The following is a 10,008-nucleotide window of genomic DNA, read 5'->3' as shown; positions in this document are numbered from 1 at the left end:
TTTACTGTCATCATAAATACGGGCACTCATTTTTCTATCGACAACAGGTATCCAAGAAAAATAAATAATAAACGTATTTAAGGAAAAAACGAACGAGCTGAAAATAAACGAAACTTTTAAAGTTCTCGATTCTTTTAAAGTTCTCGATTCTTTGTCTATAAGTTGTTTTACACTCGGCAGCACTGGTCCCGTACGCTGTTGGATGCGGTCCGACGTTCGGTGTACGAGTGGGAGTTTCCAGCATACGGATTGCGATTCGTGAAATGCACTCTATAGCTAGCAGATCAAATGGAAAAGCCCCTGCCTCTGCTATGATCGATAGGATCGGGCTTGTAACAAAAGCGCCGGACGCATAACAGATTGTGCGATTATACACTGGTGCAAGGATCTGAAGGGGTACCTGTCCTCGGCTTACCAAACCAACTCCATATAGCAGTTTCGATGTAACCATAGCCGATCCGATTTGTAGTAGCCTTTTTCGGTGACCACGCCGGAGTTTTGCTCCGATTGTCTTTAGAATGCGGAGTCGAGATTCGCACGATTTCTTTGTCGCCATGCAGTGAGCTTTCAATGGAATACTGACAATATGAATACCAAAATCCTTGGAATCGCATCAGCAGGCTATATCTCATGATTTTGGAACCATTTGGTGATTTGACTCCGGAAAGGAAATTCCGAAGCAGGTTCCCGTGAAGCCGTGAACGGCTATTCCGAGGTCAAATTGCCATATGGTCCGGTACCAATAAATAACAGACTCCTGAGGCAAGGCGTTTTGATATCCATATTGCTAGGATATAATTAGCGATCATACCTAGTACTGGAACATTTCTCCGGAAAATCCGGATTACCAAAAACCAGATACATTCATTTATTTCAATTTCACAGAGTCAAAAAGCGGACGAGTTCCTGAATCAAAAACATCCAAGTGTCCAAATTGGTTAAAGAAAGCCATAGTTATGAGCATTTTAATTGGAGAGTACCCAGGCACGTCGGCCTGTTAAAGGTGTTTATTGTTGGAAACAAGGTTAAGGACATTCCAGTCAAATCCATCCGGAATTTGAGCCGGAATCGATTGTATCATTTGAGCCAGAGTGCAGGCCAAAACCACTCGGAATCCCGAGTCATTTTATGGGTGTTCAACTGGGACGCTGAATCTCCACCGAGACAAGTTGGAATGATGTAGTGCCAAAACTCATATTTAGTATCTAACAATAGTTATCTTTGAGTAAAAGTAATTGTGGTTGCAATGAGTCGCGGAGGATGTGCATTGACAAAAAATGCTGGAAGGAATTGAAATTTACAATTGAAACATTACTTTCTCTCGGAATAATCTTGATCTGAATAATATATGCCAAAGTTTGAGACTAAAATTAAACTTGAGTACTATGGCTCTAATTTTCATAGCTTTCCCTACCCACTAATCTCTAGCTAATTGAATGTCGTTAAAATGTATAAAAAAACTAAAATTAAAGACATTTGAAATAAAATAAAAGGAATTTTCCAAAAAGCTTCACTTCATATTCATTGACAGATATGCGAGTTTCGATGACTTACAGCCTTCATAAACATAAGAATATCGTAAGTCTTAATCGAAATAAGGACCATCCATAAAAGACGTAGCTTTATATGGGGTAGGGGGGAGTTTTGTAATTTGTGATGATGTGTGATGACAGGGGTAGGGGCTCATGTCATGCTACGTAGCTTTTTTGAAGGGGAATAGGGGTTAACCTGATGTCACGACAACCTTACCCGTTTCATCTAACTAACATCGTTTTTTTAATTTTTGTGGGCCAAGAGGGGGAGGGTTACCGTCAAGCTACGTAATTACCAGGGGGGTATTTAGAGGTTTGCGACAAAATGCTACGATGGGGGAGGGAGTTCGAAATACAATAATAGTAATTGGATTTATGAAAAGATCTATACACCACATTAAAATGCCAATGGTAAGGATTTGATTACAATGAATAAAGATATAAATGGAATACATTAACTCGCCTTAAAATACAATAAAACTGCGCTATACTCGCAGATGGTACCATTCGCATTGATTTGATGCTTGCGGGTTCCATGCCATATACGATGCAATCACTTCCGATTTCGTCAGGGTGACAATTTTGCTGGTAATTTACTGGATGAGTAACTTGAGGTAGCTAGGGATATAAAATTTATAAATTTTATGAAATAGACCAGCTAATTTACACAAAAACTAAAATGAATACCAGATGCGAAATACATTCGTTCCAGCCGTTCATAGCTGAGAGATTGAGTCTTGTTCCGAACGCTTGAAGGAACGCTTTAAGCGATTTTTGAGCAGCTATAACAGGACGATTCATAGTCGACACCAGAGCTGTCCTAAATATGCACAACATTCGAAATACATGTTTATTGCATATCTTCCTAATGCGTCCAACCTTAGGCTAAACAATCGTACCTTCTAACTTCAGTATCGTTATCGGCGCTGTAATTCGTACCGTTTAGTCACTTCGGGCGCGTTTATTGACAGAGGCAAATCGTTGGCAGCAATATTCAATGTTGAAAGGTGCTTGATGTAGTGGTGCAGAAAATCAAGGCCTGCATGAAACAGGCAATCGATTCCGATCGTAGATAGAATCTACGCAGAAGTCAATTAAATAGGATTGGATTAATAATATTAAACTAAAAGATTAGATTACTCAGAATAATTATACTTACACATCCAACTGCCCCAGAAAATTATGCACGGATAGCAAATTTTGTTTATATTTACTTGTTTCATCTAGGCCTGCGTTGATGATTTTTTGCTATCTCAGAACACTCTTAAAAGAGATAGGACGCCATCAAGCGGTGAGTGTGGTCAAATCTGAAGGGACCGGTCACTCATTCTAAAAGTGTAAAATGAACCACATAACTTTTATAATTTGTTCGTATGATTCACGTCTTTATTATTTGTCTTTGGTATAGCCTTGCCCTTGCCAGGGGAATTAAGCAAATACTCTGCTGTGCAGCGTTCCCGCGTTACATGCAGTTCATGTTCTAGGGAGCTTGCGGATGCTGTGTGCAATCACAACCGGTCACAGAAGAGATACCCCACATTAATAGAAAATCGAGTTTACCTGATACTTGCGCCATCTATTAAACCCGGAAATACACTTCGTTCGTTCCAACAGAATTTTCGATATTGTATTGTTGTTCTGAAAAAAAATGAATAGAGCATCAAATATAATCTAAATATTCTAGATATTATCACTTACGGTTAAAAGTTTCAATCGTGTTCACTGTCAATCCAAAAGTCTCCAACAACTGGGCGACGTCCAGTTCTTCACCATTCAGTTCTTCCAAACCATTCCAAAATGGCGCGTTCACATGCGTAGGATTCACATGCATAAAAATAAAATACACATTCACGCGTTACACTGTAAATCCAAACTAAGTATAAATATTGTTAAAATAAAAATAATATTGATACTTCAAAAAGAAAACAAGCTTTACCGAACAGTTTGGTAGGGACATATTTCAACCCTGATCAAACCCTTTTCATGTGGAGGCTCACTTCGAATGTCGACCAGCAAAATGGCATTATAAGTTTAACGGTTTTGTATAACTTTCGTTGAACTGAACGAAATATTGTACCTATTTGGCCGAAATTAATTACAACGGTGGGGGTGGGCGTAGCGTATTGGTAAATCGATTGCCTTGTACGCAGCGCACCTGGGTTCGAGTCCCGACCCCGCACATAGGGTTAGAAATTTTTCATAAGAGATTTTTCTAACCCGAAGAGGCGAATGACCTTAAGGTTAAAACCTCTATAATCGAAATTAAAAAAAAATTACAACGGTGTTGAATTAAACTTTAAATTATTTACAACGAACGGAAAAAATGGAAATGATTTTTTGAAAAAGTTTCATGAACTAAGCTATGATTAGTTCCCATTATTCGCTGTGTGCCGACATAATTAGTTTGTGGTATCACGTTTGTTTTCGGTTTGTCACTAAATCTATATCTATAAGAGAACTTATATCGATTTAGTACATAAATATTTTGGATTTCGCAACCGCGTTAATCGTTTCAAATGGCGAAAAATCTGATTTGTTAGCGATAGTAGTTAGCAAAAAGTTGTGGTGTTCACAAGAGGTTCGTTATTTTGCTAGACGTTTGCGTATAGTACGAATATTTCGTCAGTCGCACAATTTCATTTCGTTCATCGAACAACATTTTCATAGATTTTCTCATTTGATCTTTGACAACATCGATTTTTACCTATCTCCTGTAGAAAGGCTATCCAATCGCTCTGAATATCGAATTTCACTCGAGGCCCGGAGGGCCGAGTCTCTTGTATCATTCGACTCAGTTGGTCCAGTTCGGCAAATATCTGTGCGTGTACGTATGTGTGTATGCATGTATGTGACCAATAAATGCACATCGTTTACGCAGAGGTAGCCGCACTGATTTTATCAAACTTTATCCCAATTAAAAAGTACAACGTTCCCACAGGCTGCTATTGAATTTCATTTAATTCCGACTTCCGGTTCTAGAGTTACGGGTTGAAGAGAGCGGTCACGTATGAAATTCACATATAAATCGGTATCATCATGTATCTAAAAGATGCAAAACTTCTGTTGGAAAATTGAATCTATTTTGCGACAAAACTATTCACAGATTCATCCAAATTTCTCGTCGCTAATATCTCAGCCCAATTAGGTTTTACACGAACCGACATAACCCCACAAAATGAGCCGGATAAACTTCGTTTGACAATTATCGATGGTTTGTTTACATACGGGTTACGTGACTTCGAATGCGACAGATGAGCACCCGTTGCACTCGAACTCATGAAACTGACAAAGTAAGTAAACCGCCGAGAAGTGTCAAACATGAACTTCATTCATCATGAGTTTATTCGTGTCGTCATCTTGTAGAACTAAATTGGCACGTGAAATTTCCGCATTCAATTCATCATGATCGCATAGATTGAAGTCATAAAATAAAACGGCATCGTTATTCACAGCCACTGCGACCACAACGTCAATTTTCAATACAAGCTGATTGTGATGACGGCCCGCTTGTGTAACTAATACTCACGTTCGTCAAATAGTTCACTTCAATACTCATTCTTCAAAAGAGCTAATGAGATTTTTGTAAACAAACTTATTTCGCTCATTATTCAGCTACCGAGTTGAATTTCATTAAAAATGCACATGAATCAACATCTTAAACCTTGGTAGAATCAATACCAAATGTTTCTGTGTTGAAATGATAATAAATTAAGAGAAATCCGCAAAACAAAAGTTTGTTTACAAATCTTATTAGCCCTATTCAAAAGTTGATAAGGACTTGTTGTAGACCAGAAGCGACCATGTAATATTACTCATCATCAGAATCGAAGATGATCACCATTTTTTATGTCATTGTATAAATCATGATGGAATTGCTCTCACAGCAGAAAATATCACAGCAGAAAATATCTGTTTTCTAAAAAATTAATCAAAGTTTAAAATTTTCACAATACTGTTTCAAAAAGTGTACTCAAAGTAGCAATAGAAAATATAGATTATACATTCTATGCAAGCTGTTAGTTAGGTTCAAAACACTTTTTCGAATTTTCGATCTGTCACGTTACAAGTTATTTATTTTCATTTACTTCACAATTAAAAATAAGCATCAATCTAAATTAATTATTGAAGAGGCGTTTCGAGATGTTCGAAGGAATACAGCAAGAGCTTTGTTCATCGCCGACACATTGCAAGGTCATATAGATGCCCCAGCTATATTAGAACAAATCAATATAAACGTCGCACCACGAACATTACGCAACAACATTATGCTTCGATTACCGTTCAGACGCACTAATTATAGTATGCATGGAGCCATCACTGGTCTACAAAGGATTTTCAACCAGGTTGCTTCAGCTTGCGATTTCAACGTGTCTAGACAAACTCTGCGTCAGCGATTTTCAGGACTTTTGAATCGATCTTTTAACCACATTTGACTTTTTTACCGTTTTTGTGAATTATTGTATGACCGCTATTTTTGTATATGACTTGACTTGAATGTTAGTAATAACACAGAGAACAGACATATAAGCTGGAACAAACTTTCCCGAAAAATCTGTGTAAACATTTAAATGAAAATACGTTGAAAATCACCATCGCATACAGGTTCGCATGCATGAGTCACCACTGTATTCAAGTTTGTACACAAGTCCCGTATAGCGATCGCTGGCCGATCGAAGCGACGCCAAGTGACAAGTTGCTACTTGCTGTTGTCATTTCAAAGCGACAGTTTTATTTCTTACACAAGTTGAAAACTTTACTTGTATGTCAGTTCTCAGTGGTAATAAGTTTATTATCAAGACCAACACCATTGGGGCTTTGGTATGCCTGTTGGTGTATAATAAAAACAAAATAAAAATAAAAGAAACATAAAATAAAATTTAAAATGTTTATGTTCTCCTTGGGTTTTTACTGACAAAATATAAAAAATTTTAAAAATGGGTTTTTTGTAATTTGAATTTTTAGCATAAATTTTTGTTTTTGTGAATAACGACACAACATTTTTTTAAGTGCATATTTTTTCACATAGTAGTTTCATTCCTTCTAAATCGTCCTCAGATGGTTTTGCTGTTTAAAATACAGTAATTGATTTTTTTTGAAAATTACTCTTGTATCAAATTATCGCAATTGCTAGAGAAAATCATGGAGATTCATAATCCGAACGCAACTGAAAAGTTTCGTTCGAATCGGCGATGGTCATATTTTGCAGTCGTCCGATTTCTCATGGACTTCCTCTATCTTTCTCTACGGATTCTGGAGCTATCGATGGATAATAATTGTGTTAAAGCCACCTTTGAACGAAGAACATTTTCGGACGCAGATCAATTTAGAATTTTAATCAAAACCTGCTATAGTCCGAACCTAGACGAATATGTAAATTTACCGAAAGTAACTCTTTTTTGGGGACATTCTCGCAACATCAGTTGCGTTGAACATCATTGCAGTCCTGTTTATTAAGCTATTGGCTCCGGTTATGCCCAAGGCATTTACCAACTAATTTGTGATCCAAATTCTTGATTCCTTAAAAGCACCTGTCAACACTGAGTACTGACATCCAAGTAAAGTCTCATAGAACAGACATATAAGCTAGAACAAACTTTCCCGAAAAAACCTGTGTAAACATTTAAATGAAAATACGATGAAAATCACCATCGCATACAGGTTCGCATGCGTGAGTCACCATTGTCTTAAAGTTTGCGTACAAGTCCCGTATAGCGATTGCTGGCCGATCGAAGCGCCGACCAGTGGCAAGTTGGTACTTGCTGTTGTCATTTCAAAGTTACAGTTTAATTTCTTACACAATGTGAAAACTTTACTTGTATGTCAGTTCTCAGTGGTAAAATTTGAAAACTGAAGTGTGCAAGAAATAAAACAGTCGTTTTAAAATGTCATCAGCAAGTAACGACTCGCCACTAGTGGGCGCTGTGATTGGCCAGCAATCGTTATCCGGGCCCTGCATGCAAACTTGGATACAACAGTGATTCACGCATGCGAACCTGGGAGCGATAGTGATTTTCAACGTATCTTGATATAAATGCTTACACAGGTTTTATCGGATAAGTTTATTCTAGCCTATATGTCTGTTCCCTGTGCTTCTTTCAATGCTAGTGAGCAAAATTTATTGCACAAAACAAAATTTAAATTGAATTATTTTCGCTAGCATAAGAAGATCACACTATAGACCTGCGCACCCCCTCCCCTTTTCATCATTATTGTCATTTGAGTCATCTAGTTCTTTACCTGTTTCCAAAAGAAAACTATCGGGCACTTCATTAGAGGCGCTTTGCAGTATGAAACCGGGCGCCGCAACACGTCCATCAGCGTAATTTTGCATTTCATTAGTGCCCGTTTACAGCCGGAGCTTTTTACCTAGTTATTTCGTGAATGCAACCATCTCAACCATCATCATAATCATCATCATCATCATCAACAACAACAGCACGAGCCCCATCAGCACTGGAAGAAAAGACAGCTGCTATGCAATTATACCGGGGACCGCTTGCACCAGCACATCGGCAGAAGCAGCAGCACCAAGCAGGAGTCTTAACGCAACGGACGCAAGGCATCAGCCCGAGACGTGCCTCTCCGGTCATAATTAGACGCTGATGCAGCTGCCACTGCTGTGAGCCGGAACTGACTGCTGGAATGCAGCGCTTCGGATGGCGATTGTTCTGGTTCTGTTGTCTTTTTACGGGATCTGACTTTTGAATTTCCAGTATGTGGATATATGGGTTTTTCGTGAGTGTTTTCGAAAAGTCGTTCCCAGCAGTTTCAGGTGGATTTGCTTCACTTTTTTTCTTTGGATCATTATGCCTGCCATCTGTCTCAAAGTCTAAACTTCATTTGGTCAAATTTCTCGAACTTGAACGGAAAACTGCAAAATATCGCAGGCTCTTCGAAAACAACATAGCGATTGTACTGAAATATGGGGCCCTATTCTCACTGCCACGTCACCTAGTGACTAGAAGAAATTTCCTTCTAGTCACTAGGTGACGTGACTGTGAGAATAGGGCCCATGATTTGACGAAGTAGAATCAATCAACTTAATAGAAGAAAGAGGATCATGCTTTTGAACTAACAATAAGAACCAGCAGAATGATCTAGATTGCACGTTTATTCTTAACTATTAAACAACTCGCATATTTACAAAATCACACACCCAAACATCACTAGCACTAGCCGTGATGGGATTTTCGCTTCTTGATGCGAATGGAAATTGGTACGATTTTCTTCTCCTTGATAATCACTGGAACATGAACCTTCTTTTCGACCACCACCGGGACCTTCTTAACCACCGGGTACGGCACGTGAACTGTCTTGTGGACGGTGACTTCTTTGATCTCTCCTTCACCGCTGTCGCCCCACACGCTCCGCCGGATCCGTCGATCTGCCGATTGCTCCGAAATCGCGAAACTGGCCACCAGAGCAACGACCATCGGCAGGACAATGAACGCCTTCGATGTTCGATGAAACAAGGAAATGGACGGTATTAATAGTCGGTGAGCGTCCATTCGCTGGTCTCGGGAAACTTACCTTCATTTTTCTTGGCTGGTTCAACAAATTGGGCGGGGCGCAGGTGGATAGGAGCAAACAAAGACCTACTGTAGGCACTAGCTAGGCTGGAACTGAACTAATGGCTTACCTCGGAGTACTGGTTGGTTTTATACGTTCGGTTACTTCATAAAGAAAGCATTTCGTGCGTTCCCTAATTGGCCAGGGTAATAAACAAACCTTTAACTAATTGTATCATTTCGTTCTACATATCTTCAGCCGCACACGCCTCGTGCTGCCAGCGCAAAATCGCATTCGAATCGACCAAATTCCATTTCGAAACAGTACTTACTCTTTCCAAGTGAAATGGCCACTGTATGGTTGGCGGCGGTGCCTTTTCCTTAAGCGTTGCAGTCTTGAAGCACACGGTTTGCTGTTGCAGTGGCGTAGATCATTGACACGCTAGAATAGGCTAAATTTATGCACTGCTAGTTGCGGTGTTGCTGTTAAGAACTGCTACGAGTATGGTCATGGTCATGGGTGCTATAATTAAAACGATTTGTATCACTTTTTATTACATAGCATTATGGAGCCTAAATATAACACGTTTCTTTTTAAACGCCTTTTACGTGTTCTATCGATAACCAAACCATTTTTTTTGCAAATCAATGATTGTGCATCGATTTGTTCACAAGCCGATGTGATTTCGTTTGCATTCTGTCCGAGTTTTGATTGTGAAAAGCAATCAACACACGTACATATCAATTTGTATCGCAAAGTAGCTTCGTCATAGTTTGAGAATGATTATATATATATATGCTCTACGATTAGAATGCTAATGCTATTTTTGAAATCACTAAAGTATATCTCCACTCTCCCCCACGAGCACGAAATTGCATCAAAATTTGTTTTGAATTGTTGGCCAAAATGAGTACACGCTTACTAATTTTGTGAAGAAACCTACTCAAAGCGGACTAAAGTGTCTGTC

The sequence above is a fragment of the Topomyia yanbarensis genome, chromosome 1, assembly GCF_030247195.1.
Source record: "Topomyia yanbarensis strain Yona2022 chromosome 1, ASM3024719v1, whole genome shotgun sequence".
NCBI lineage: Eukaryota > Metazoa > Arthropoda > Insecta > Diptera > Culicidae > Topomyia > Topomyia yanbarensis.
The sequence above is the reverse complement of the archived record's forward strand: the minus strand, read 5'-3'. Positions refer to the sequence as shown.